Source organism: Macrotis lagotis, chromosome 1, assembly GCF_037893015.1.
Source record: "Macrotis lagotis isolate mMagLag1 chromosome 1, bilby.v1.9.chrom.fasta, whole genome shotgun sequence".
Classification (NCBI taxonomy): domain Eukaryota; kingdom Metazoa; phylum Chordata; class Mammalia; order Peramelemorphia; family Peramelidae; genus Macrotis; species Macrotis lagotis.
The window spans coordinates 25137761-25165637 of NC_133658.1; the positions used below are offsets into that span (position 1 = coordinate 25137761).

Here is a 27877-nt window from a genome sequence, read left to right on the forward strand (position 1 = left end):
TCCCTTCCCTTTTTGGTGACTGAAAATCATTTGGATTCATGTGTTCTTTGATTGTTCTGGTCACCTGTGTTCTTCCTTTTGTGGAATCTTGTATGATGTAATAAAAGACAGAATCTCAAATTCAATTCAATTCTGGAAACATACATAGTAGGTCCAGTTACTGAAAAAGCTCTATTCTGTTTTTAGTGCAGGTAGTTTTTCCAACAGTTGAAGATGAGGAACCAAGGGTGGGAGGTCCCTGGGTAAGAGACTAAGAGTGAACAAGTTCTAAAGTAGGGGCCCATGTTCCAAGGAGACCGGATAGAAATTCAGAAATGGTCAGTACCAGAGGAAGATGGCATGTCTCTGCCTGGCAATTTTCTGTTTTGCTTCAATTAATTCTCTGATTTGGGTCTTAGGCCAACCTCTACTCAATGGGGTCATTTATGGGATGAATTGACTCTCCTGTTTCCTTTAAGCAACCCCCACTCCAGGTGTGTGATGCTGGGTGAAAACAGGCTCAGGTGATCCGCTTCCTTCCTTTCCCCCTTCTCAGACTTGAAAAGTCTCCTTCCCTAACCTCCTCTAATTCCCTCTAAACAGGAAGGTTTTGTGATTGTTATTTATACCTACTGTCAAACTAATCAGTTGGAGCTGTGGATCAGAAGGTTGGGTTAGAGGTAAATCTATGGTCAAAATTAGGGGTTAGCCATTGTCTGGGTTCAGGGGTCCAACAGTGTCCAAGGTTTAAGGGTAGTCTGTGGCTGGGATTAAAGATCATTTTGGTCCAAGGGTAAGACTTCGTGTCTGGAGCTATGGGTTCAGTCTGTGTCCAAGGTGAAGGATCAGTATATGGGCAAGTTTGGGGCTAGAGTCAAGGTCCAGTATCTGATGCATCAGCATTCTATATTTCCATGCAGTGAATAGAGCATGACCCTGGAGTCAGGAGTCCCTGAGTCCAAATGTGACCTCAGACATTTAATAATTATCTAACTGTATGACCTTGGGCAAGTCACTTAACCCAATTGCCTTGCAAGAGCCTCAAAAAAAGAGAATATTTCCAATTCTTTCCTTTTTAAAACTTACCATTAGGTGAACTAAACATCACTTAACTGACCCAGCAATGAATAATCTATGGATTGGCACTGATTGATGTGACTCTTGAAAATCAAGCAAATGATGACATCAAAGTCTGCCTTGTTTCCTTCTTCAGTACATAGAAAATTGATGGAACCGGCGGCATCACCTTCCTCATGGCATGGTCTTCTTTAAGAACAGAGTACAAACTACAACAACTATATAGCAGGGAGTTTATTTTGAGAATCTATCCTCAGTAGATGAGGACACACTGAGAAGCTGACCATAGACTGCCCCTGTAACCTTTCCACTGACCTTTGTTAATCCTGATCATCGGTTGACCTCTAACCTTGTCCAGAGACTCACCTTTAGTCCTGTCCATATACTGGCCATTAATTTCAGTCTGACAATGACCTCTAATATTGAGGACAGAATGACCTCTAGCCCTGGCTGTAGTTTGAATCCTTATCCTGGACACAGAATGACGTTACCCTTTGTCAGAGCCTTTTCTCATACTGGTCACCAATTGACCTCTAACCCCATCCACAGAATGATCCCTTGCCCTGCCTTCAGAAAGAGACAGCTTCATCCGAGACCATTCATGATCTCACCAATCACCTCACAAATTAGTGCCATTGGTCAGAATAGGGAGTGAAATAAGGAATATGGCCTGGTATAGGCCATCCCATGCTGCAGATATAGCTCGGGCTGTTGGTTCTGCTCAAACTGGAGCCAGAGAGGAGTCTCTCTATCCTGAGCATCTTGTTAGTCTCCTCTCTCCACTCTTGGGTCTCTTCCATGGTCAGACATCTCCATTGGCTTGACCTTGATATCAGGTCACCACACACCTCCCGGCTCACAGTTTGTTTCCACAGCATCCCATCTGTTCCCCCTGAAACTGGGACACTGCTACCCACTAAAGTAATTAAACAGCAATTGGAAGGAACCCAGCAAGACTGGCCCAAGATTCAAAGAACATTTGGCTCCAGGAAATCCCATGAGAAGAAAAACTGATGAATAATAGCGAGCTTGAAATGGATTAGAGTCTTAGTACAAGTGATTGAGGTGAGACACTGGGAAGGCAAGTTGCCCTGACAGTGAGGGATGTCCTGGAGCCATGTGGGGGGATTCCCCTTACTCATGGTCTTTGAAAATTGGAGAGATTTTCTTTGGTATGAGATCATAGGATTTAGCCATGGAAGACATTTTAGAGCTCATTTGGTCCAACCTTCCCTCTTTTTTTTAACTGAGGTCAAGAGAAGGTGGCATAGTGAGTAACTAAAGCTTGTGTGATCCTGGGCAAGTCACTTAACCTTGTTTGCCTCAGTTTCCTCATTTGTAAAATGTGCTGAAATGACCAACCCCTCCAGTAGCTTTTATGACTCTATTTGCTAATCCTGGAACAAGACTGGGACTTTTGATGACCTATCCTCATGACCAGAACACACTCTCTCCTTGTCTCTACCTCCTAGCTTCCCTGGCTATCTTTAGGACAGTTTAAATGCTCCCTTGTACAGGAAGCCTTTCCCAGTAACCTCCCTTGTCTATGATCACCTAGATCTTCCATCAGAATACCTTTCATCAGAATGTAAACCCCAGGAGGGCTGTTTCCATTGAGATCTGACCTACCTAACCCCTGCTGCCTCTTGCTCTGCCTCAGAAAGCCTGGCTGGCTCACCTGGCCTGAGGGCAGCACTTGGGTGAAAGCTGGTGGGGATGCCTGGCCCTGTCTCCACAGTAACTATTTTGCTCAGATGATGTCTGTGAGAGTTGCCATGGATTTAAGATTGGCACTCTGAGGATGCTACCTCTTCCGAGGCTCTTCTACCTATCTGTCCCTTGAAGCCAGTTAGTTGTTGAATAGAGGAGACCCTTGTCTAAAGTGAGTTCTTCCCTCAAAGATGGTTGTGGCAGCTGGGCTGGAAGCAGGTCTGATGTACAGAGGAGCATCACTTTTCCCAAGGCTCAGTCTTCAGAGTTCTAGGCTTTCTCCATTAGGGTCTGAGGAGAGATGGTGGCAAGGTGATGGCGGTTTGACTGCCCACTATCTCTCCCTCAGGCTGCCCTGCTTCATATGTGGATGCAAGGGCACTGTGCTTGTATGTGTGTGTGTGTGTGTGTGTGTGTGTGTGTGTGTGTGTATGAGAGAGAGAGAGAGAGAGAGACAGAGAGAGAGAGACAGAGAGGCAGAGACATAGACATAGACAGACAAAGAGACAGAGAGTGAGACAGAGCCAGAGCCAGATAAAAACGAAAGACAGAGAAACAGAGAGATACAGACTGAGAGACAGAGAGAGACCAAGACAGAGAAACAGAGATGGAGTCAGAGAGAGAGAAGGAGGGAGGGAGAGACACAGAGAGAGACAGAGAAACATGCAGAGTCAGAGACAAAGTCAGAGAGAGAGAAGGAGGGAGGGAGGGAAAGAGAGAAATACATACAAATACAGAGACAGAGAGACAAAGAAACAGAGAGAGAGGAGGGAGGGAGGGAGAGCCAACAGCTGAGAAATATGGGAGCTTGGACCTTTCCTCTGAGTCTAGTCCCTAATATGTTACCCAACTTTCTCATGGCAGTTGTTGGTTGAACATAACATGTTCAAGCCAACATAACATAACATAACATAACATAACATAACATAACATAACATAACATAACATAACAACATAACAAACATAACATAACAGGAAGAACACTAGAGATTATCTAGTTCAACTAACTTATTTTGTAGCTGAGAAAATAGAGGACTAGAGAGATATAATGACTTAACCCAAGGTCACATAGCTAATAAATCCAAGAACTGGGCCCAAGGCATTCTGAAGCCACGCTTCCTTGATACATGCCTATTAAATGAATTAATGACTGAACACCAGTAGGGGGATGGACTTGTTGGTTCCTGCAGCTGAGTTGTTCCCTGTCTCCTCACAAATCTCCTTTATCCTGTGTGAGCTGGTTAGGTGGCTTGGTCAGCCAGAGGCTTCATTGTTTCCTGGGTTATAAACTGGAGCATTTTTTGTCCAAAACACCCAGCCTTGTCCATTCCTGAGTCAGAATGGGCCTTGCTCTCCCCAGGGCCTGTTTTTCAGGATTAAAGGGTCATTTTCTCAGTCGCCCTGTATATCTTCTTACTGTTGGAAGTACTGGCAGCCCTGGTCAAGGACCTCCCCCTGGGTCTGGAGAACTGAAACCATTTTCTTCAGGTTTCTGATCACAGCAGGGGTGGGGGGCAATGCAGCTGCTTCCCTGGCACAGGAATCAGGGCTTTAGCAGTGTGGAAAGAGCCAGGAGAATTGGATTGGAGTCTGGATTCTGAAACTCGTTGGCCCTGTGACCTTGAACAGGTCATGACAATTCTATTGGCATCAGTTTCCCCCTGTGTAAATAGAGTCTACAAAATGAACCTCAGATGTAAAGTGGAACATTTTGTGGGATTTAGAGTTGGAAAGGAGTCCAGGGGCCACAAACATCAACTTTCTCTTTGGTTGTATGATCCTCACAAGTCACTCAGACTCCCAGGATTCCCAGCACCAAAGCTACGAGTTGCAGAGGAGGTGGTGACCCATATTTGTTGGGGATTTTTCCACATGTGGGAATTCCTTATTCTAATGAAACTCAGGTCTTGTCCCTATCCCTTATTTTACAGAAGAGTAAAATGAAGCCTAGAGAAGTGAAGTGATTTGTCCAAGGTCACACCACTGGAATCAAACAAACATTGATTTAGGACCAGAAGAGACCTTTAAAGGCTATCTAGTCTAATCCCTTATTTCATGGTTGAGAAACTGAGGCCCATAGAGCTTAAGTGAATTGTTTGATTTCACAGGGAGAAAGTATTCGGTCTCCATTGTTTGTTCCTCTGCATTGCCCTGTTTTCACCAATGTGAGTGATGTCCAAGAGTGAAGAGTTCCTCTTATCCAATTTCATGAAATCACAGAATATCAGAGTTTAGGACTTATGCAATTATCTAAGGATTGGGACCCATTTTGGAGAAAAGACTCCTTTCTATAGAACAGGTAAGTGTTTCAGTTGATAAAGGATTGGACTTGGAGTTAGGAAGACCTGAATTCAAATCTAGCCTCAGATACTTACCTCCTATGTAGCTGTATACAAGTTCCTTAAACTCTGACTCTTTCATTATCATTATTTATAAAACAAGCTATAAGAAAGGTTCCTACCTCTCCGGAAGACCTAAGTTCAAATTTTCCTTCAGACATTTTTGAGCTATGTGATACTGGGCAAGTTACTTAACCTCTGCCTACCTAAATTTCTTCATCTGTAAAATGGGGATAAGAATTGTGCCTACCTCCCAGACTTGTGAAGATAAAAATGCGTTAATCTCTTTTAAATTCTAGCTGCCATTATTGCAACACAGACAAGAGAACAATTCTTTTCAGCTGCGTCTTTCCCTCTTCACTGACTCCTTCCTATCAATCTACAAGAGTTGGGATTCCTTGATTAAAAATAACAGCAACAACAAAAAACAGTCCCAAAACCTCTTTCCCTCAACTTTTCAAGAAATATTTTTTTGTTTTTTTGGTAAGGCAATGGGGGTTAAGTGACTTGCCCAAGGTCACACAGCTAGATACATTATTAAATGTTTGAGGTCGCATTTGAACTCAGGTCCTCCTGACTCCAGAACCAATGCTCCATTCACTGCGCATTCTAGATGTCCAAGAAACATATTTTATGGACATCTTTTGTTTGCATATCACTTAAATTTCTGAATCACTCCTCTCCCTTACTCTGTGAAAAATATAATATTTAATATTTATAATAAAGTAATAGAATAATATAAAAATGAAGGGATAAAAGTTCAGCAAAAATTATCAACTTATCACCCAGGCTGATGATCCGCTTGAGTTAAACTTCAGTCACTCATCAACCTTTCATGAATGGTGCCAGATATCCTGCCAGGCTCTGTGGTAGGGATAGGAGCGAGCCCTGTAGCTTCAGTGGCATAAGGAAGTCCCAGATGCTTAAACTCCCTCTATCAATACCAATGGTCATCTTCTCTGCAACCTCATAATCTTTGTTATGGAGATCTGAAGTGGATAAGTGACTTGAAAGGTTTATAGAACCAGCATCCTGTCTGAGGTAGGACTCAAACCCTGGGCTCCCTGGCCCTGATGACAGCCCATTTTGTTACACTATCCTGCCTCTTTGGGCTCTATTGATACAAAGATACAAATAAAACAATCTCTATCTTCAAATACCATATGTTTTGGGGAGGGCAGAGAGAGGAATGAAAGTCTATACACATATAAATAACTAATAAATACAAAATAAATAGTTAAGTAAATACAAAATAAAAACAATATTTGTGTTTTTTAGGGGGTTGGTTACTAGAAAATGAGGGGTCCCATTTTAAAGTTAACCCTGGACTTGAATCTATTTTTTTTTAGTTTTTTTTTGCAAGGCAATGGGGTTAAGTGGCTTGCCCAAGGTCACACAGCTAGGTAATTAAGTGTCTGAGGTTGGATTTGAATTCAGGTCTCCTGACTCCAGGGCCGGTACTCTATCTACTGAGCCACCTAACCACCCCCTTAAGTCTCTTTCTAACAAACAGAAGAAGAGGAGTGAGTGCATTCCAAGCCTTTGCAAGGGCATGGAAAGGGGGAATATAGAATGTCATTTGTGAGGGACAGCAGGAAGACTCTGAGGGAATAAGCATTTATTGAGTGACTATTATGGGCCAGGCACTGTGCTAAGTACTTTAAAAATATGCTCTCATTTGATCCTTATAATAAGCTTAGGAAGGAGATGCATTTCACAGTTGGAGAAACTGAGGCAGACTTGCCCAGGATCACACACCTAATTAATGTCTGAGATTGGATTTGAACTCAGGCCTGCTTGATTCCAGGAAGTACCATACCCAATGCCTCACTTAGATTAGCTGAAGTAGGTAATGGGTGAAGCAGAGTGATTGGAAGTAAGATTGGAAGGTTGCCTGAGAAGATATTTAAATGCCAAATAAGAGTTGGTATATAAATGAGCTCCTGGAACTTCCTGAGAATATCCGTGTCACTTTGGAAATTGTATGAACTGCACTGGTGACAAGCCAAATAGAAATAGATGCCTGCTTCTTCATATTGATTTAGAGAGCTATGATGCTTTATGTTATATTTATGCTTATAACTATAATTCTATTTATAAACCTCTATAAATATAAATATATCTTTATAGTTATAAAACTACTATCTATATAGTGTATCTATATTATATTACTATATTACTATATCTACTAAAATGACTATATAGTATATGTTATATTACTATTTTATGGTATGTTTATATTTTATATTATATAATATTTGTATGTAAATTTATATTTTATTTGCTATATTTTACATTTTTATTATATTTTGCATTTATATTTTATATTTATTACAGTTTTATTTATTTTGTTAAATATGTCCTGATTACATTTTAATGTGGTTCTTGGGAATTGGAGCCGGGAGTTTGTCATCTCTGAGGACTGAGTTGAGGTGTGTGTTTGTGTGAGGAAGAATTGAGATAGGGGACCCTCTCTGGAAGTTACTGAAATAATCCCGGTAAGAGTTGATAAGAGTTTGAGGTAGTCTGGTGGTAAGGTGGGTGCAAAGGAGAGGAGTGGATATAAAAGAAGTTTTTGAAATGCAATCAAAAAAACTTGATAACAACTTGAAAGTATGGGGGTGAAGGAGAGTGAGGAGTATGACATCCTACATATTTGGGTGGCTCAAAGAATGATGGTGTCCTCTGTAGAAATTGGGGAGTTTGGAAGAGAGGTGGATTGAGGTTGGTGGAAATAATGAATTCTGTTTTTTGTCTCATTTTTTTTAAATCCCCAGAGTTTTAGCATATCTGTCACATAAGTTAATTTATGTTTATTGATTAGTTGGCTCTTTGGGACTTGTTGAGATTTTAGATGCTTATGGGACATCTGGTTGAAAATGTTCAATATATAATTAATTGTTGGTACAGGATTAGAGCTCTGGAAAAATGAAAATTGAATTCACAGGAAATGATGAGATCACAGAAAGGGAGCAGAGATGACCTAGGATAGAACCTTAGAAAACTCCCAAAATTAGGGAGTGAGATAGGAATGATGATCAAACAATGGAGACATGGAAAGATAGGTCAGGCTAGAAGGAAGAGAACCGGGAGAAAGCACCGTCTTGAAAACACAGAAAGGAAAATGGTAAGCACTGTCAGATGATGCAGAAAAGCAAAAAATCAGAAAAAGGTTGAGGTCTAAGAAAATGCCATCCAATTGGGCAATTCAAGAAGACTGACAAATTTGGAGAGAGCATTTTTAATTGAGTGATGAGACTAGAAGCCAGATTATAAAGGGTTGAGAAGCAGTGAGGAGGGGTAGTAGAGACAGTGAATATAAATAGAATTTTTAGGGCACTTCACTGCCAATGCATCCCTCTCCTGCCTTCCATTGTAAAAGCTGTTGAAAACCATGCTTTCTCCTGATGACCCCATTTCCTTCCTACCTGCTCTCATCGTGGTCCTCTGCCTTCATGGTTATATGAGGATTTGGATGAACTGACTGAAAAACAGGGTGGTATAGTAAATAGAAGTCTATATTTGGGATCAAAGTCCACCTTCGAATCTGTATAGCCATGGGTGGCACTTTTGTCAGTCTCAGTTTCCTTATCTGTAAATTGAAAGGATTGATTGGATAATCTCATGCTCTAAATCTATGATTCTATGAATTAATCAATCATCAAGCATTTATTAAAGTCCTTTATGAGCCAGAATTAGGGATCCAGGGGCGGCTAGGTGGTGCTGTAGATCACCCTCCCTGGAGTCATGAGGACCTGAATTCAAATCTAACCCCAGACACTTCATAATTACCTAGCTGTGTGACCTGGGGCAAGTCACTTAACCCCATTTGCCTTGCAAAAAAATCACAAAGAAGAATTAGGGATCCAAAGGAAAGATAAAAATCTAGACTCTGCCCTTAAGAGATCACATTCTAGTAAGGAAGATGATGTTCTAACAGTTCTGCTCTCAAAGAACTCATATTCTAGAGGGAGTCACCATTTCAGTAGTCCCTTCTCTTGAGGCGCTCACATTCTAGCGGGAGACAGACCCCGATCTCAAGGAGCTCATATTCAGGCAGGGAAGACAGTGTTCTTACAGCCCCTGGTCTTGGGGAGCTCATGCTCTAGAGGGAGACAATATTCTAATAGTCTCTAGTCTCAAGGAGATCACATTCTGGGAAGATGATATTCTAACAGTCCCAGCTCTCAAAGAGAGGAATGCTAGTTGGGAAATCAGAGTCCTGCCTCTAATGAAGGAAGGTAAGACCCTCTACTGTCACCAAGGCAGGAACTGAGGAGAGACTAGACTGTGGGAAAATTGAGCAATCAAACCCAAGTGCCTTTCTCCAGATATTTGTCTGTAAAGGGTGAGGGGTTGGGGAAGAGATGGCGTGGTAACTGAATGGAGTAAAACTACCATTTACCCTTCCTCTCTATCAATCCCTTATTATCCTCCTTCAGTCTAGTTTCTACACACTTCATTCAGCTAAAACTATTCTCTCCAAAATTACTGATGGGCTTTAACAAATAGGTACATGCATGATTTGCTCCTCTGTAAAATGATGATGATAATAATTGTGTTGCCCTTCTCAAAGGGGGGTGATATGGATTTGATTTTTAATTTATTTTTGTTTTTTTTGCAAGGCAATGGGGTTAATTGACTTGCCCAAGGTCGCGCAGCTGGGTAATTATTAAATGTCAGAGATCGGATTTGAACCGAGGTCCTCCGGACTTCAGGGCCTGTACTCTATCCACTGAGTCAAGTTAACTGCCCTGGATTTTAAGTGAGATAACACAGGATGTCTCAAAAGTCTTAGTGCAGTTTCAAACTTTGTGCTAAATATTTTTGGGACATCCTATATATCTAAGGCACTTTGCCAACTGTCAAGATCAATATGTGTCAGTTATTATTTAGGCATCTCAGATTTTATGAGCACTCCCTCCTCCATCTTCCTCTGCCTCCTGGACACTGTCCATCTGCCAGCTGGGCAGGGGACTTCTTGGACCTAGACCTGGGTACAGAGCAAACACTGGCTCTCTGTGTTCTCCAATAATATGGGCAGTATGGGTCAGCTGCTCTCCTGATAGTTCCTGGCTCCTAGAAGAAATGATGACCCCCCAGTCAGTTTGCTGCATCAGTCAAATAAATTCTGCTTTCAGGGTCCTGGAATCCTGGCATGGAATGATGATCTCAAACTTCCAGAGTCGTTCCAAAGACCCCTATTTGCTACATTTTTTCTAGAGCCAATGACCTCTTCCCTGGGTTTGGAATGTTTGTTGTGCGACCTGTCTGCCCTATTAATGTTGCCTTTGGAAAAGGGCTACCAGCCCTCCTGGGGAAGGAGGAGGGTGCTGGCTGCAAATTCAACCCCTATTGTTTTTTTGGGTGTAGAGCTGATAAACGACTCAACTTACCTGAAGCCAAATAAATGGGTGGTCAGATAAAAAAATGCAATGCTTTGGTCAACTTTTCCTACCTCCTCTATTGGCCGTTTCCTCATTTTCCTGTTTAGAAGTTTTCTTATTATAGGAGGTTGAAAAAAATAAGGGGGCATCTCCTGTCCAGCAATCAGTGGCACCCCCAGCTCTGGTCAGCCTTCTTATCAATTGTGTTCAAGAGAAGAGTGTGGGTCGTGCCATGTCAGCCTTTCAGGTTGAATCAAAAAAAAGCACTCAACTCAGATTCAGGCCTGCATCAGGGTTCAAATCCTCCAAGTAACACTAACTGGCTGTGGGGCTTTGGACAAGTCACTTGGTCTCTTTGGCTCTCAGTTTTCTCAACTACTAAATAGAAACAATAATGCTAGTATTTTATAGTGACTAGAGATCCAGCCCCTTGATGTCAGGAAGCCTGGGGTGCAAGACACACCCTGGCTTATGACTCTGAGCACAGAAACTTTCAATGCCCTGAGTCAATTCTCTTAAACTGTAAGTTTCAGTGAAAATGTTAACTTGCATTGGTGGAGGGACCTTCATCCCTTGGGAATTCTTTATACCAAAGAAATCCCAAGTCCTGTAGGGTACAAAATTTATAAATATTACTATATATATATAATATACAACTATTTAATAAATATAAAATAAGAGAAATGTATAATATTTAATAAACAATTATAAATATAATGAAAATTTAGGGATATACATCTATATATAACACACACACACATATATATATATATATATATATATATATATACACATATATGTGTATATATATGAAATTGGCAGAGAGGTTAATTGATGGGTGTCTAAGCCTGGCTTCCCTTTGGTAGGTCATCAATCTGTGGTAAACACCTACTCTTATATGAGGACTGGAAATTCAAAGACAATAGCCAAAACAGTCCCTGGCCTTGAGAATTTGCATTCTACTGGGAAGGAGGATAGCAGGTGAGTAATCAGAAGATAATTTGACATTTCCAGGAACGAGGATGATCCTTTCTCTGTTCTGCTGTTCCCAGGTCAAACCACATATGGAGAGCCATGCTCATTTCTGGATGCCATATTTGCCAGAAGAAAATAAACAAACTAGAAATCCAGGGGAAGGAAGCAAGCTGGAGAAGGGCCTTGGGAACATGTTTAGAAGATTTATTGAAAGAACTCATGATATCTAGCCTGGAGAACAGATAACTTAGGGTAGACATTTCAACTCACCAACCTCAAAAGTTTATACCAATTTTGTGATTCTAAGAGCATCATCCAACCTTTACTTCCCTTTTTTAGAACTTGTTCCCCCCTCTTAGATTTTATAATTTTTTTTTTTTGGTTTGTTTTGTTTGTTTGACTCCTCAAAGTTTTATTGCATGTATATAAACGATAGCCCAAACAAGTGTGTCAGTCTAATCAGAATAATCTTGACCAGGAGCAGTATGGCTTAGTGGAAAAATCCCAAAGCACCAAAATGATTTCTAGACCTGGTTCTGTTGCTAATGTGTGAGTGACCTTGGGTAGGTCACCTAATTTTTCTGTTTCCTCTGGGTCCTCATTGGTTCACTGGGAGTGGTCGCCCACTTCCTGGGTTTTTTGTAAAGATCAAAAAACAAGTGTTGTTATGCTTTTCAAAACATGTGTGTTAATATTTTTATTATTACATAATGATTATTCCAGTTACCCTTTCCAAAAATAATAAAACTGCTCCCGGTTCCATCTGTCCCCAGTAGCCAGGACCAGCCCTTGCCCTTCAGAGATCACTGCAGACACAGAAGGAGGTAAAGGAAACTGCAATAGGCAGCAGATGATGGACAGCTCTGGGTCAGAGTGGTTGTTACCTCTGCAGGGGAGTCATAGGGCATAGTTCTACAGTCAAACGGTCTCACTCTAATACTCAGCATTAAAAGAATTAGACATGGCAGTGAATGCAAATTTGCTTGCTCCTTTGAGGCATTCTTTTTTTTTTTTTTTTTTGCAAGGCAATGGGGTTAAGTGGCTTGCCTAAGGCCACACAGCTAGGGAATTATTAAGTGTCTGAGGTCAGATTTGAACTCAGGTACTCCTGACTCCAGGGCCGGTGATCTATCCACTGGACTGGTGTTCTATCCATTGTGCCACCTAACCACCCTGAGGTATTCTTAAATTCCAGTCCTTCTATTTACTGAAGAGAAAACCAAGGACCACTGGCACTAAAACTCATTCAAGATCACTCATGTAGTAAGTGGCCAACCAGTGCCTAAAGTCCAGCTCAAATGCCTCCAGGAAGGCCTCCTTGCTTAACATCAACCAGATGTGATCTTTTTTCCTTTGTGCTCCCCATTGCTCCTTTCTCCCCTTTTATTTCACATTCACATTTTATATTATGTTATGTTTTGTTATATTATATTAATTATATTATAGATATATTAAATATATTAATTAATTATATAGTTTTGTTATGTAACATTATATAATTATTATAGTAATTTATACAATCTTAAATCTTTATAATAATAATAGTTAGAATTTGAAAACACCTTAAAGTGTTTTGCAGAGTGCTTTACAAATATTATCTGATCTTATCCTCACAGGAATTTGAGGAGGTATTTTATTATCCTTATTTAGAAGATCAGGAAACCAAGAGACTTGCCTAGGGCACCCAGCTTGTGTCTAAGGCTGAACTTGAACTCAGATCTTCCTGGCTCCACCTTGGTCCATCCACCCACTTACTGCCTAACTCTTTATAGCAGCAGTATTATCTGGACTAAAGCCACTATTTCAAACTTTCCTTTTGTCTTCAACCCTCAGCTTCATCTCACCTAAATCTATGAAGCAGAACTGCCAGAATTCCTTTCCTTGGCTACAGTTCCCTCAAAGGTATTCTGTCTTTCATTAGAATAGAAGTCCCTTGGGGGCAAAGACTTTCTCTCTTTTGTATTGGAAAGCCCTGCTCTTGGGCACAATTATTGGAACCTCACAAGTCTTTCAATGCTTAGTGATTTCCTCAACTGCTGGTGCTCTGACTCCCTAACTGCCTTGAATTTGCTTAGAATTTATTCATTCTGTATCTACTCATGTATGATCCTTGGTTCCTCCATAGAATGTAAGTCCCTTCAGAGGAGGGGATGTTTTAGTTTTATCTTTTTTCCCCCAATACCTATCCCAATCTGAAAGGACACTGTGGGAAAGTTTCTTGATTGAAAACAACCTCCCACTTCCAAAGTGAGTCACTCAAGTCATTCTATGAGTCTTTCCTCAGTTTACCTTCTCTCATCTTCAAATTGCATCATCCTTCATTTTCTTCTTATTTATCCTGTTCTCTGTCTCTGTCTGTCTCTGTCTCTGACTGTCTGTCTCTCTTTCTCTCTGTCTCTGTCTGTCTCTCTCCTTCCCTCTCTCTCCTTTTCCCTTTCCCCTTATCTAAACTTATGATTTCATCTGAATATAGTGTTCTTAATTCAGGGGACTCCCTTTGCCAGTGAAGGTCATTGACTTTCCAGCACTTTGTAAGTCCTTAGAGAGTTGCCTGGGGACACTGAGAAACTGTGACTTTCTATGGGGTCAAGGCATCACCCTGTTATGTCACTGGTCCTCTTTGAAAATGAAGACAAACAACCACCCAGCTAGTACAGGTCAGAGGTAGGGAGTGAATCCACAATGGTCTTACTGATGCTAAGGCTGACTTTCCATAAACCTCTCCATTAAAATTAGAGAACATTTGTGTAGTGCTTTGCAAATATTAAAATGTCATATAAATACAACTTGTTTATTATTGCTATTTTAATTATTTTTATTTGTATTTTTTTTTACTCCTCACTAAAACCAGTCCTTCTATGTGAGCTCTCCCCCTGCAGTAGGAGTCATGGCCTGTTGTCCTTATCTGTATCTCCCCAGCTGGCTCTGGAGAAGAAATGAGGCTGCTGACTTTACCTAGCCCTCCCTCAGTTAAGTTTAATTCACTTGAATGTCATGGCATTCTTGATGTCTTGGTCCTCTTCAAGAACTAATGACGAGCCATACGATGATGAGAATAAAAAGAGAAAAAAAGAAACAGTCCCTGTCATCAAGGGGCTTGCATTTTATGCTCTTCTGTCCTTTAGCCACCTTTGGATTCTTGCTCCAGTGTCATTTTCCCACCTGCTTCTTCAATCTCTTGCTCTCCTGGGTTTTAAGCCTTTAGACTGAGGTCAGAAATGTTCCCACCAATCTAATTTCCTAAGCTGCTGATGTGGGGGTGACATATGTCTGTTTTATCTCCCTGCTTCATTTGATCACAATGGTGAGACATAAGATAGGAGACCCATTTCTTCCAGACACTCAAGACTGGAGTGAGCTACTCAACTCAAAATGTTCTAAATTCTGCCTTCTTTTCAACAAGGGACCAGGTTGTCAAATGTGTATGTGATTGGAAATGGAAAGAGTCAATTTTGATAGAATTTGAAGATGGATCAGCTATAGAAAAGATGCTGACCTGCATTGACAAAGAGAGTTCCCTCAACTAAGAACCATATGTACAGAAGAAACTATTTGTCCCCCATTTCAAAGAGGACCAGTGCTATTACAGGTGATATGTTGACGCCCTTGGATTTAAGAGAGGGAGAATTTCACAAAATCACGAGCCTCATTCTCTCTTTCAGTCATGAGATCCCAGTGGCAAAGCCCATTCAGGATTGGTGACCTTGGTGTCTTTGATATCTGATCAAGCTCCAAGCAAAGCATCAGACTCTGCTTCCTGCCTTTGTGACTGTCAGAACAAATTGTTCTCATCCACCCATTGCCCTGGGGAAAGTCTTCATCCCCTCCCAGCCCAACCTTGAAGGACTTTTCAACCACACCTTTTCTCTCCCCTAATTTTCCTTTGAAGCATCCATGTCACTTCCCAACTATTTCCCAGCAATAATAACCTCCCTGGCCATCTTCCTCTTGATGTGTTGTCCTCTCCCATTAGAATGGAAACTCCTTGTTGTTTTTAGGGTGGTTGGTTAGGATGGAAATGGTTGATATTTGACTCTCAGCTGCTTAATGGTATGCTCTTGGCAACCAATATGTTCCCCATGATGTCTAGCCCAGCCAGAGTCAGACCAGTTTACATTCCTTAAACTAACCTTGACCCAGGAGAGAAGGGTGTATCTGTGGGGATGGGGTGGGGCCGTGGTGTTTTGGGATGAAAGGGTTGCACCAGATCATCCTGAAAGAAGAGAAGACTGGGGGGAGACGATGCCTTCTGCAACCATTCCAGTGGGTGGCCCTCCCATTGCCAAGGTCATTCAGGGGCCTGGGCCACCCAGGGGTTTTCTGTTATTGGAGCTTTAGGAATAGCAATGATGACCCCAATGTCATGGCTCTCTCCTACTGCAGTGGCAATGACATGCGGTTCAGAGAGGTCCTGGGCGTGAGAAACACATAGTTGTTTTGTGCCCCTCTGTTAGCCTCACCCAGCGGGGCTCCCTGACCTTTGAGGGACAAACAGGAAGTTTGTAATCTTTCTGGGGTGGGGGCAGGGACAGTTTTTGGTTCCCATTGCCCTGCACAGTAGAATCCTCTTGAGATGATTTAGAGAAAATAAAAACAAAACCCAATCACCAAACAACTCACAACTCCTTAATATTTTACAGTTACAAAAATTCTTTTCTCATGCCAGACCTGTTTTGTTTATTGTATATTTAACATATGAGGACCCTGAGCTTAAAAGACATGGAATGACTTGTCTAGTTTCACATAGCTTGGAAATGTTGAGCCCAGTACTCAAAGTCCGGCCATAGAATTATGGATTAAAAAAAAGGACCTGAGTAGTCATTGAATAAGAACTCTCTTCATTGATGGATGAGGCCCAGAGAAGTTAAATGACTTGACCCACATCACACAAGAGACCTAGAATTCTCACCCAAATACTCAATATAAGTGCTCTTTCCACGGAGATGTTGAAACTGAAGTGACCTGATACAGTCACTTACTGTACTCATAGAAGAATGTTACTCACCGTCTGCTACTTACAGCTCAGATTTAGGAATCTCAGAAGTCACGTAGCTCAACCTGTTCCTTAACAAGAATCTCTTCTATAATGGAGTCATCCACCTTCTGTTTTAAAATCTCCAGAGTGTGTGAATCCAACCACCTCCACAGTCATTTCTCTCTTGTATAATTAATTGTTAGAAAAGTCTACCTCATTCCGGGGCTAAATTTGCACTAATGATTAGGGACATGATCAGGAAAGACCTCTTGTAGGAGATAGCACCTCAACTGGTTTCGAGATTTAGAAGGGAAGGGCCAGACTGGGTCTCTCTTCTGTGTCTGACAGAACATACTCTTGTGTGTCTTCATCTGGAATTCTCATGATTGAGCTAGTGACTCTTTTGCCTTCAACTGTGGTCACTTAGATAGGAGTTTACACCAAGTTTTATCCTGAAATCTCCCAAAGACAACTCTAGTTGGGGTTCCATCACTTTGGAGTTAGTGTCATTCTATTGTCTGAGTTTGGGGGCCATGGGTTACAAAACATATTGATGGTTGTAGTGTTGATAATGAGGATAGTGATGAATTTATTAATCAAGTTAATTTTAATAAGTTTCTGCTGTGAAAGGCATACTACTAATTAATACAAATAAAGGCAATAGACAGACCCTGACCTCAAGGAGTTCACAATTAATGGGAATTAAATTCATTGGGTAATCAGATAACAGACTTTTGAAGCATTTTCAGATTTATAAACCCCCCCCCAAAAATCAGTGATGTGGATTTTGTAAGTATCATTCTCATTTTACATGTGAGGAAACTGAGATTCGGAAAGATTATATTACTCCATTAGAGTTGGGTTGGTCTTTATTCTGTCATTTACTAGCTAAGACATCAGAGATAATGACATTTTCCCCCTTTCTCTGTGCCTCAGTTTCTTTTTGAGGTGGTCAACCTTGATGCTTTAGGGATAATGTGGTATAGTTGATGTTGGGCTGGACCTGGATTCTGTGTGGTCCTGGGTAAGTCCCTTTGCCTCTTGAGGCCTCAGTTTCCCTTATTTAAAAGGGGAGGGGGTTGACTTTGCTGACCTCTAGGGTCTCTTCTCACTCTGAATCTATGTTTTTCTGAGCTCTAAGGTCTTCCATCTCTCATTCCAAGATTCTCTGCTTTTGCATTGTTACACCCATGCAAATGAACTCATTTCAAATGAGGGAGATGGTGTCCACAAATCAATAAATGGTCCTGTATGCTCGTCTGTTATGAGTTGGGATCACGAGGGTTGTGGCTGACTGCTGGAGTGGCACCTTGGCCATACTCCAGTCTCCTGAGTACACAATTCCTGAACACCAGAGGACTGATAAAAAGACATAAAAATAAACCCAGTGGGCCAGCTGCAAAGTGTCCAGTTGCCCAGGCCTTGTCCCCTGAGCTGCAGGCCGGAGTCCCCAAGGAGTGTGACATGCGACTCCACCAGAAAACAGCATTCTCCAGACCCTTCTGTTCCCTAACCCCAGGTCCTCTCTGGCCAAGGGCTCTCATCACATCCTTTGAAGAAAATGAAACACCCAGATTAGGACTCAAGATTGATTGACCCTAAGTCATCAGCACTTATTCTGTAAATAAGTTATTTCTGAAAAAGCAAAACAAAACATTAAAACAAAAACAAATCTCTTTCAAGTGAAATATTTCCTTGCCCCATAATTTCTTGGTGGGGGAACTGGAGGTCAGAGTGGAGGCATGAAGAGGTTTTTTTTGTTTTTTTTGTTTTTTGAAAATGGTTCCCACACAGCAGAGCTGAAGATCAAAATCCCTTGAGCCCTTTGTCTTCTCTGGGATAGACTTTGAGATGGTACATTACAATGATAGACACTTCTACCCTGGGAAGCAGGCCAAGGACCCCAGGAAGAGCATCCTTTTTTGCATCACTGTCTGGAGGTGGTAAATGAGTTTGGGAGTGGTGGAGAGCGAAAAGCAGGGAAGGGATGGGCTGATCTTGTTTTTTAGATACAGATCCAGTTTTACTCCACTTGGGAAGACTAGATTTTTGGAGACACAGGAAGGTTCCCCCATCCCCTTAAAACTTCCCTTTGTCTTATTATTAGTACCTGATTTTTTGTCATTCCAGTGTAGTCATCTGGTTAAAGATATTTTCTCCAGAGGACCCTGTTAGAAGATTACCTGGGAGCGAAAACTATAGTAATATTGTTGTGTATTTCAATGACATTTTTGGACTTATAAATCAAGCCTTTATTGATATTCTTTATTTAATATGCTTCTCACAAAACACATATAGAAAAATGACAGCAAAGGGTTATTATCTCCATCTAGCTGATGAAAAAATTAAGATCTTTTCCTTCTTCCCCACAGTTATTTCTTTGTCTCTCTGACTCTTTTTCTTGATTTCTGTCTCCATCTTTTGCTCTATCTCTCTATCTGTCTCTCTGGGAAGGGGGAGTTTGTCTCTGTCTATCTATCTGTTTGTCCTTCCCTCCCCCTATCTCACTCTCCCTCACCCCCTTTTCTCTTTATTTTGGTTTAAATCCCCCCACAGTACCAGAAGGTGAGATCAAGATCCATAAAGATAAACTGCAACATTTAATCTGAAGAAGGCCTATAGACAAGAACAGGGAGGGTTCTTCCCTTCTCAAATATAGGAAGAGCTATCACACAGAAGATAGGCATAATGGGAAATTGCAAAGAAGAAAACTTAAGCTTTGTGTAAGAAAAAAATGTACTAATAAGGAGAATGATTTCAATGCAAAATCGGTTGTCTTGGGACATATTGAGTTTGTTCTCTCATGAGAGGTCTCTGAGCAAAGATTGAATGACTATTTGTCTGATAGGTTTAAAAGGAGATTTGAATTTGGGTACAGACTTGCCTAGGTCAAAGGATCATGGATTCAGAGCTGCAAGGGAGTGGGGAGCAAAATGAGACCCAGTGAGATTAAGAGACTTGTCCAAGGTCACACAGGGACTAGTAGGAAAGGTGAAATTTGAAAACAGGTCCTTAGATTCCAAGTCAGCACTCTTCTCCATTGTACAATGCTTCCCCAAGACAAGATGACCTCTGAATTTCCTGTCAACTCTGGGACTCTACTGGAATTTCCCCACAGACTCAGCCTCAGTTAAAACTCCATTTTGGCCTCCTCCTGCCCTTGCCCTGGGTCCAATCACACATTCTTTCTGAAAGAAGGAAATGATTTTCTTATGTAATCAAGCTGGTGGCAGGGTCCAGCATGATGGATGTGCTGTTTGTCTTCCCCAGCTGTGGACGTGAGCCCTGGTCCATGCATCACTCTCCTTTCTGGGCTCACTTGTATGATGGAAAGGGCTCTTGGAAAGTTGAATGTGTAAATCAGCTTTCTGCAAAGGGAGCCATATTTTATATATACAAGGAGAATTCATGAGTTAGGAGGCTCTTAGGACAAATTCTTTTGTGATGCCTGTCTTGTGGGCTCTATCTTCTTCCAAAAACCTTCTCCAGCCCTCACCAATGTCTTCTTCCCTGCCCTGTGGGACATATTGTTTGCATCATATGTTGTGGATGCTCAAAATCATCAGATTTAAATCTGTAAAGGACCATGGGATCATGTTGCTTTTGTTTTCAGTCATGTCTGACTCTCCGTGACTCTATTTGGGATTTTCTTGGCAAAGATACTGGAGTGGTTTGTCATTTTCTTCTCCAATGAAAACGAGACAGTCAAGTGACTTATCCAGGGTCACACAACTATAATTGTCCAAAGTTGAGTTGAACTCAGCTCTTCTAGAATCCAGACCTAATATTCTATTCACTATACCACCTGGCTGCCCACAGAGGCCACTCAGAGATCATCTCATCCAACCTGCCTGCTTTATAGTCGAAGAGCCTGAGGCTCTGAGAAGGAATTCAGAAATCAGAAGTCCCACAGAGCTGATATTTGAACTCAGAGCCCATACCATATTACTCTGTTTAGTTTGGCACTTCATAGGACACTAGGCCTGCTGTCACACAGATGCTTACTAGCTGGGTGACCCTGAACAAGCCAACCAGCCTCTGCTTACCTCACCATAAAAATGGGTCATAATAACAGTATCTCCCATGGTTATTGAGAGGATACAATGAGATGATATTTATAGAGTGCTTAGCCTATAATAGATGTTCTATTCATAATAACAATTATAATTGTTATCATGTTTATTCTCTAATTGTTGTGTTGGAGAGTTAGGGCTTCACAAGCCAACTTAAGCTTCTGCTTCCCCCATAAGGCTTAGCACAGAAGGGCATCCGTATAAGAGGGCATCAGTAACTAATTGTCTCCTGATTTATTTATTTATTTTTTGTCAAATTGGATTTTCATCTGCTGGGTTTGTTTGAAGCAGAGCCCAGCTGTGAGTGGATTTTTCTCTGTATTCATCTATTATCTGTCTGCCTTTGATGGGGCCCAGGGCTGCAGGAGCCCAAGCATCGCCTGCTGATAGGCTATATTGTTCTTGGGCTCCCCTCGATTTCATGGGTCTGATTGCTCATTTTCCCAATAATGGTATTAGCTAATCTCATTTCCACCCAGAGAAGCTAGGCCAAGAGTGGACACAGGTCACCTGAGGAATAGCTGGCGACTCCCCTCCCTTCCCTCCCTCCCTGACCCGGTCCCCCCAGCCCCCTTGTTGTGATGTGTGGGGCAAGATGTAGCCTCGAGGAGTGTAATTCAGCATTTGGACAGCGCCTCGGAGGCATCCGGCCAACTGGTGATCCACCAGCAGATGAGGAAACTGAGGCCCAGAGAGGTTTGGTGGTTAGTCAGGTTCACACAGTCAGGCAGTCAGTCTACAAGTATTTTGAAAGCATGAATAAATGCTCACCAGTTAAGTGATGAGGATGCAAAGAACGGGCAAATACAAGGTTACTGAGCTCAAAGAACTCATTTTCCAATGGGGGGGGGTCAAAAGTCAAAAAACGCTTTGTTCAGGAAGTTTTGAGCTACTCTTGGTTGGTTCTTGACCTTCATTAGTAAAGAAGACCAAAATGGCATCTCTGTGTTAGAGACAATTCACAGTGTGTCTGACTGTGGCTGATCAGACTAATAAGAGCTTGGAATAAACTGCTCTCTCTCTTTTTTCTTTTTGCAAGGCAATGAGGTTAAGTGACTTGCTCAAGGTCATGCAGCTAGGCAATTATTAAGTGTCTGAGGCAGGATTTGAATTCAGGTACTCCTGACTAGAGGGCTGGTGCTCTATCCATGATGCCACCTAATTACCCCAGAATGAGCTACTCTTAAGCAATCAATTGTTCAATCAATCAATCGGAAGACATTTATAAAGTGCCCACTATGGGCCAAGCTAAACTTTGAATATTATATTATTTGAATATTTTTTGGATATTCTTTGAATTGCATATAACATATGGTGAATATTCTTCAAATATACTTTGAAGATTATATTATATATAAGTGTCTGAGGTCACATTTGAACTCAGAGCTCCCTGACTCCCGGACCAGTCTATCTGATCTGATATAGTGCCACCTAGCTGGCCCCTTACTGCCCACTTACTAGCTGTGTGACCTTGGGCAAGTCATTTAACTCTAATAGCCTCATACCCAGAGTCTTCTCCAGTCATCCTGATCCATATCTAGGCTCTGGAAGAGAAAGTGAGGCTGGGGACTTAGCACAGGCCTCCCTCACTCCAATCCAGTTCATGTGCTTGTCATGGTATCACCCCTCTGATGTTGTAGTCTTCTTCAAGAACAGAGGACATCATCAGTAGCATCATATTTTTATATTAAACACACATGATATTATAGTTCTATATATTTTATATGTAGTCAGAATATCCCAAAAGTTTTGGCATAATTTTAATCTTAAAACACATACATACATATATATATATATATATATACATACATACACACATGTTGTGCATGAACATATAAAAATAATGATGTATATAGGGTGTTCCAAAGTATTTTTGAGATATTTTTGTATACAAGATACATTAATTCTTTTTCTCCATCTCTCTCATTCACACCCCCCCCACACACACAAACTCAATTTACCTAGGGGGTAATTGAAGAGGAAATTCAATGTTTGAGACAGTATTTGAAACCTGATTTTCTGACTCCATGACCATTGCATCATCCCCATCCGAGTTCTTGCTGCCCAACCTAAGGAAGCCTGGGGAATTTAGTAAACTGAGACAAGAATGGCCTCTGCCCAGTCTTAACTAAGATAAGGTGATTAGGGCTTTGCCCCAAGGTGCTAACATTATGGGGGCATTAAAGCTTCAGCCCTGGGGCTATCATTCTCTGTAGTCTCCCAGTGACTCTGTTCCTTCTAATATCATAAAGGTCTCAACCCTCTCTCCCTGCTTGTCCCCCACCCCAACTTTTTCCTGGGGGTTGTCCACTGTCACTCACTGAGTTATTGCATTCTTCTTTTGTGCTGCATGTGCTTTCTGCCCCCCTCCTCTGGGCTTCCCTGGGAGCAACTGCATTTGCCCGGGGTAGACTGTTCTCTTTGAGCCCTTTCTCTCAGCAGACTGAATTTGCTCCAGGTGCCAGAATTCCTCCTCTTCAAGGGGCATCTTGAATGATCTCTACTCCTTGGCTCGGATCCAAGGGCTAATCAGTGTCATTTCAAGGGGCAGGAGAGGAAGTCAAGGGAATAAAGAAGACCAAGACATTAGACCCTGGACTCAGAGACAATACTCACCCTTTGATGAGTCAGTTTGGAGCTCAAGGGAAGGAATGATACGTGCAGTTACCCAGTTCTGGAAACTTCTGAAGACCAACTCCTCTGCTTGTGGGAAAATAGCTGTAGGCTGATGGGAATAATAGGAGCCACAGCTGTAAGTGCTGGCTCTGCTATTAACTGTATGACCTTGGGTAAGTCATTATCTCTTTGTGTCTCAGTTTCATTTTATATAAGAGAAGGGCGATCAGTTTGTCCTTTCAACATATCAGGAACATTAAGAAAATAAAGTCAGACAATTTTGATTGAATGAACATATATTAAGGACCTGCTGTTTGCCAAACACTCTGGCAGGCTCTGAGGATATGAAGGCAATATGTCTCTTGCCATAAAGGAGCTTACATTCTAATAGGGGTGGGGAGGGTGAACCACATACACACATATATGTAAAGTTATCATAGGAGCATCCTTTGGTTCTTAGGAAGGTAGGTGCTAAGGAAAACCCAAACCTGCTTCTTATCATCTCTAACCAGTTTTTGATACCCCAGTGGATCTGCATTGTCTCCTACTCCAGTTCTCCTGTCATTATCCAGATATCAGGGGAGCTCCTAGGCCTGGGATCCATCACACTTGCCCATATCCCTTTTTGGAATCCCACTGTTGTGATGACATCTTTCAGACTATTTCTCCTGCCTAATTCTTTGTTGGTAAGATATGCTTACCCACATCATTCACACTCTGTGGCACTTTAAAGTGACCCCCAAATTTTAATTCTGTGGAAGCAAAGTGATGTAGTGGATAGACCATGGGCCCAGAGGCAGGAAAACACAAGTTCAGACCTGGCCTCAGATAGACTGTAGCTGTGTCATCCCAGGTAAGTCATTTACCTGCAGTCTGCCTCGGTTTTTTCCAACTATGAAAAGATGATCACCTTCCAGGATAACTATTCTGGGTGAAATGATGAAATGAAATATTTGTTATGTGTAGCTCCCTGCTTGCTATGTAGTAGGTATTTAAATATTTCCTTTCTTTTCTCCCTCTCTTTCTCCTTCTTTCCTCCCTCCCTCCTTCTCTTCCTTCTTTCCTCCCCTCCTTTTTTCTTTCGTTCTTTCCTTCCTTCCTCCTCCCTCCCTCCCTCCCTCCCTTCCTTCCTTCCCTCCTTCTTCCTTTCTTTCTCCCTTTCTCCTCCCACATCATCATGCAAATCTATTTTTTCACTGGCTATAAAAAAAAACAGGATGGGAAAATCCTATTTTTAGGACTAATACCCCCCCCACCAGTATTCTGATAATTCCACCTTATCACAGGTTACTCAGACAGCTTGATCAGTGCCCCAGCTTTGTTCCATCTCTTCACTTCATTTTACTTTTCCAATCAATTCCAAAAGCATTTATTGAGCCCCACACTGGATCATGTCCTCAAGGAGCTTACATTTTCATAGGAGCTACAATAGACAAGTTAAGTGCAAGGGAATTTGTGAAGGAAGAGTACACTAGCAGGTAGGAGGTGGCTCCTAAACGTTGGAGAAAGCCTTGAAGGCAACTGTGGCTTCAAAGAGAAAGTGGTGAGAAGGGAACGCGCACCAGGTAGAGGAGTCTGTGCAAAGGTGTGGGCATGGGAGAGGAACGGTGGAGTTTAGTGAATGGTATGTGGACCAGTTTGACTGAAACTGAAAATCATGTGGGCTTCACTTTTCCTTCCCATCATGGGCTTCACCCTAAGGATAGGTTGGATTCCCTCTGAGGTACCTTCTCACGCTAAGGTGGAGGATTCTGTGACTTTTCTCTTTCCGAGTCTTGTTGATAGAAAGAGGAACGGATTTGGAGAGAGAAAAATCCAGTGTGACTGGGTTTTTTGTTCTTATTTAATCATTTTTTAGTCATATCTTACTCTTCAAGATTCCATTTGAGATTTTTCTTAGCAGAGATACTGGAAAGGTTTGCCCTTTCCTTTGCCACTTCATTTTACACACGAGGAAACTGAGGCAAATAAGGTTAAGTGAAATGTCCAGGGTCACACAACTAGGAAGTATTTGAGGCAAGATGTGAACTCCTTTCTTCCTGACTCCATGCCTGCTACTCTATCCACCACACTGCCCAACCGCTCTGACCTAAGTGAGGGCTGCTGGGTGGTGCAGTGGGTATACCATCTTTGGAGTCAGGAGGACCTGAGTTTAAAAGCCTCTTGACTTTTACTAACTGTGTGACCTAGGGTAAGTCATTTAACCCTGATTGCTTCACATTCAGGTCATCTCCAGTTATTCCTATCTGGCCACTGGACCAAGATGACTCTGGAGGAGAAAGTGAGGCTGGGGACATAGCACAGCCCCCCACCCCCACCCCCATCCAATTCAGGTGCTTGGCATGCATGTGTCACTTCTTCAAGAACAAAGAACAAACAGCTTTTTATGGGCAAATCATGATTTTTATGGGATGCCTTAGTTTTTCCTCTGCAAAATGGCCCTAACGCATTTGATTCTCCTTATCCCGTCGATGTATTTAATTCCATCTTCCTTACTTCTTGTAGCTTAAACACAGAATTAAGGAAACTAATGGGTTCATTTCTCTTTTTTATATGTTATTTTTAGTTTCTCTCACACATTCCAGCCCTACATTTTTTGCAAGCTGGTTTTAACTAACAAATATTTGATAATAATAATAGTCTTATCTATTCCTTCTTTTGGTACTTTGTAGTTCCCAAAGTATGCTCAAGGATGTGATCTCATTAGATCCCTCAGGACACTAATAAGGCAGGTGCTCTTAATCTCATTTGTCATGGATGGAGACGAATGAGATGGAGATGCTAAGTCACTGACCTAAGGTCACACAGTGAGATGAGAACCAGATTTCAGTTCTTCGATTCACAGTGTACTGACAGAGTATTCTCCACTTTAATTGGAGAAAATCCTTTGTCAAATTGGGCATGGGTGTGTGGAGGGGGAACCTGCCCCCAGCAGACACTGCCCACACCCTCAAGAATCTTACCTACAGAGAGCACAATGATGAATTATCCTTGGGAACAATTCAACAGAGAAACTAAATCATAATGAGATCATAAACTTGTTGAGGACAAGGATCACAGATTTAAGCTGGAAAGGAAGTCAGTTTTTAGCTGTCCCTCCACCCTCCCCATTTCACAGATGAGGAAACTGAGACCCAAGGATGATGAGCAACTTGTTCAGTGAGTAGTCAAGCCTGAAGTTGAAACCATGTAATACAAATAATTCTCTTCATGTTGCAGATGAGAAAAATGGTTGATTTGCCTAAGTATCAGAGATGAGCATTGAACTTAGCCCTCTAGAGTAAATCCTGGGTTCTTTCTAATCTGCCATGTTATCTCATTATATGAAGCATCCTGGAATTTTAGTGAGTTACTTTCATCTCTGTCTGGGTCAGCTTCTATCCCCTGAATACCTATCTACTTCCTTTATGGACCATTTTCTTTTCTTTCCTTTTGGGTTTCTCAAGGCAATGGGACTGAGTGACTTGCCCAAGGTCACACATTTAGGTGATTGTTAATTGTATGAGGATGAATTCCTGCCTCCAGGGCTGGAGATCTATCTGCTGCACCACCTAGCTACTCCTCTTATGGCCCATTTTCCTCCTGAAATGTGATACTGGAAGACATGGGTTCAAATTTCATCTCTGCTCTTTACTAGCTATGAGCTATTGGGCAAGTCGCTTACCAACTAGTCTCACTTTTCTCACCTGTAAAATGAGGAGGTAGGGTTGTATGACTTCCTAGATATCTTCCTGCTCTAAAGCTATGATTTCAGAAGCTGGGGAGAACAGTCTGGGCTGATCTGGGCAGCCTGGGTGAGTGTGGGATAGGGGAGAGATCTGCAGACTGGGGATCATGAGACCTGGATTCAAGTCCAAGGACAGTTATTAACTCACTATGTGGCTTGAGGTCCCTCCCTCGTTTTCCTCGGTTGTAAAATGGACTCAAGGATCTCTGCTGTCCCTTCGGGCTCTAACATTTGAACATCCTCTCATTCTGGCTGGAGCCAGGGAGAGGTGAGTCACCACCTCCATCCAGAAGGCAGGGACAAGCCTGGCTGTCTCAGCCATGGGAGAAAGCACAGCCTGGGGGGGACAGAAGCGGAGGAGGGTTCATTTCTCAGCAAACCTAACTCTTCATTGGGCAGACATCCTCTCCTCAGCTGGTTCTCACTTTGATTGAATTTGCTGTCCACGGTCCTTGCTCCTTGGGAAAGGCTCAAGAATAACATCCGGTATCAGTCCCCAGTGCAAGAGGCCACAGAGAACAGGAACTTTCTGGATCATTGGGCAGTGCATGTTTTCTATCTGGGGCAGGAAGGGAAGGAGGAGAGTGTCACCTCCCCTGAGGTCCTCCTTGGGATGGAGGGGGTTGGATCCAAGATCTGACCTTTCAGGCTTTGCTATCTTCCCTTTCTTCATCCCAGGGGCTTCCCAGATGCAGAGACTCATTGACCAGGAAGCATCACATAACACTCCCCTGTTTTTACAAAAATAAACCAAAAGACCAAATCAAAGCTCTTTCCTCTCTCATCTTACAGAATCATTGAATCTGTGAGTCAGAAGGCATGTCAGCCGGGACGATCAGAGCAGACCCAAGAATCCCCACCAGAAGACGCAACAAGGGGTCATTCAGTGTTGACTTGGAGTCCATGGGGGGAACCTGCCTATTCACTAGCATCTCCGATCATCATTGGATGAAATCCACAGAGCAGGGCAGAGTTTCTCTGAAAGAAAAGACGGTAGTCCTGGGCTACTCAGTCCTACT

The 27877-nt window shown here is 42.1% G+C and overlaps 1 long non-coding RNA gene across 2 annotated transcripts; it reads left to right on the forward strand.

Annotated features, from left to right (window-relative positions):
- Positions 1-217: 217 nt before the first annotated feature.
- LOC141512923 (uncharacterized) lies at positions 218-27877 on the forward strand. 2 transcript variants are annotated; one of them, XR_012475629.1, is made up of 3 exons: positions 218-317; positions 11359-11473; positions 27651-27877. It is a non-coding gene; the product is annotated as an uncharacterized LOC141512923 (long non-coding RNA). The 2 variants fall into 2 exon arrangements; XR_012475630.1 differs by lacking the exon at positions 218-317 and adding an exon at positions 8173-8232.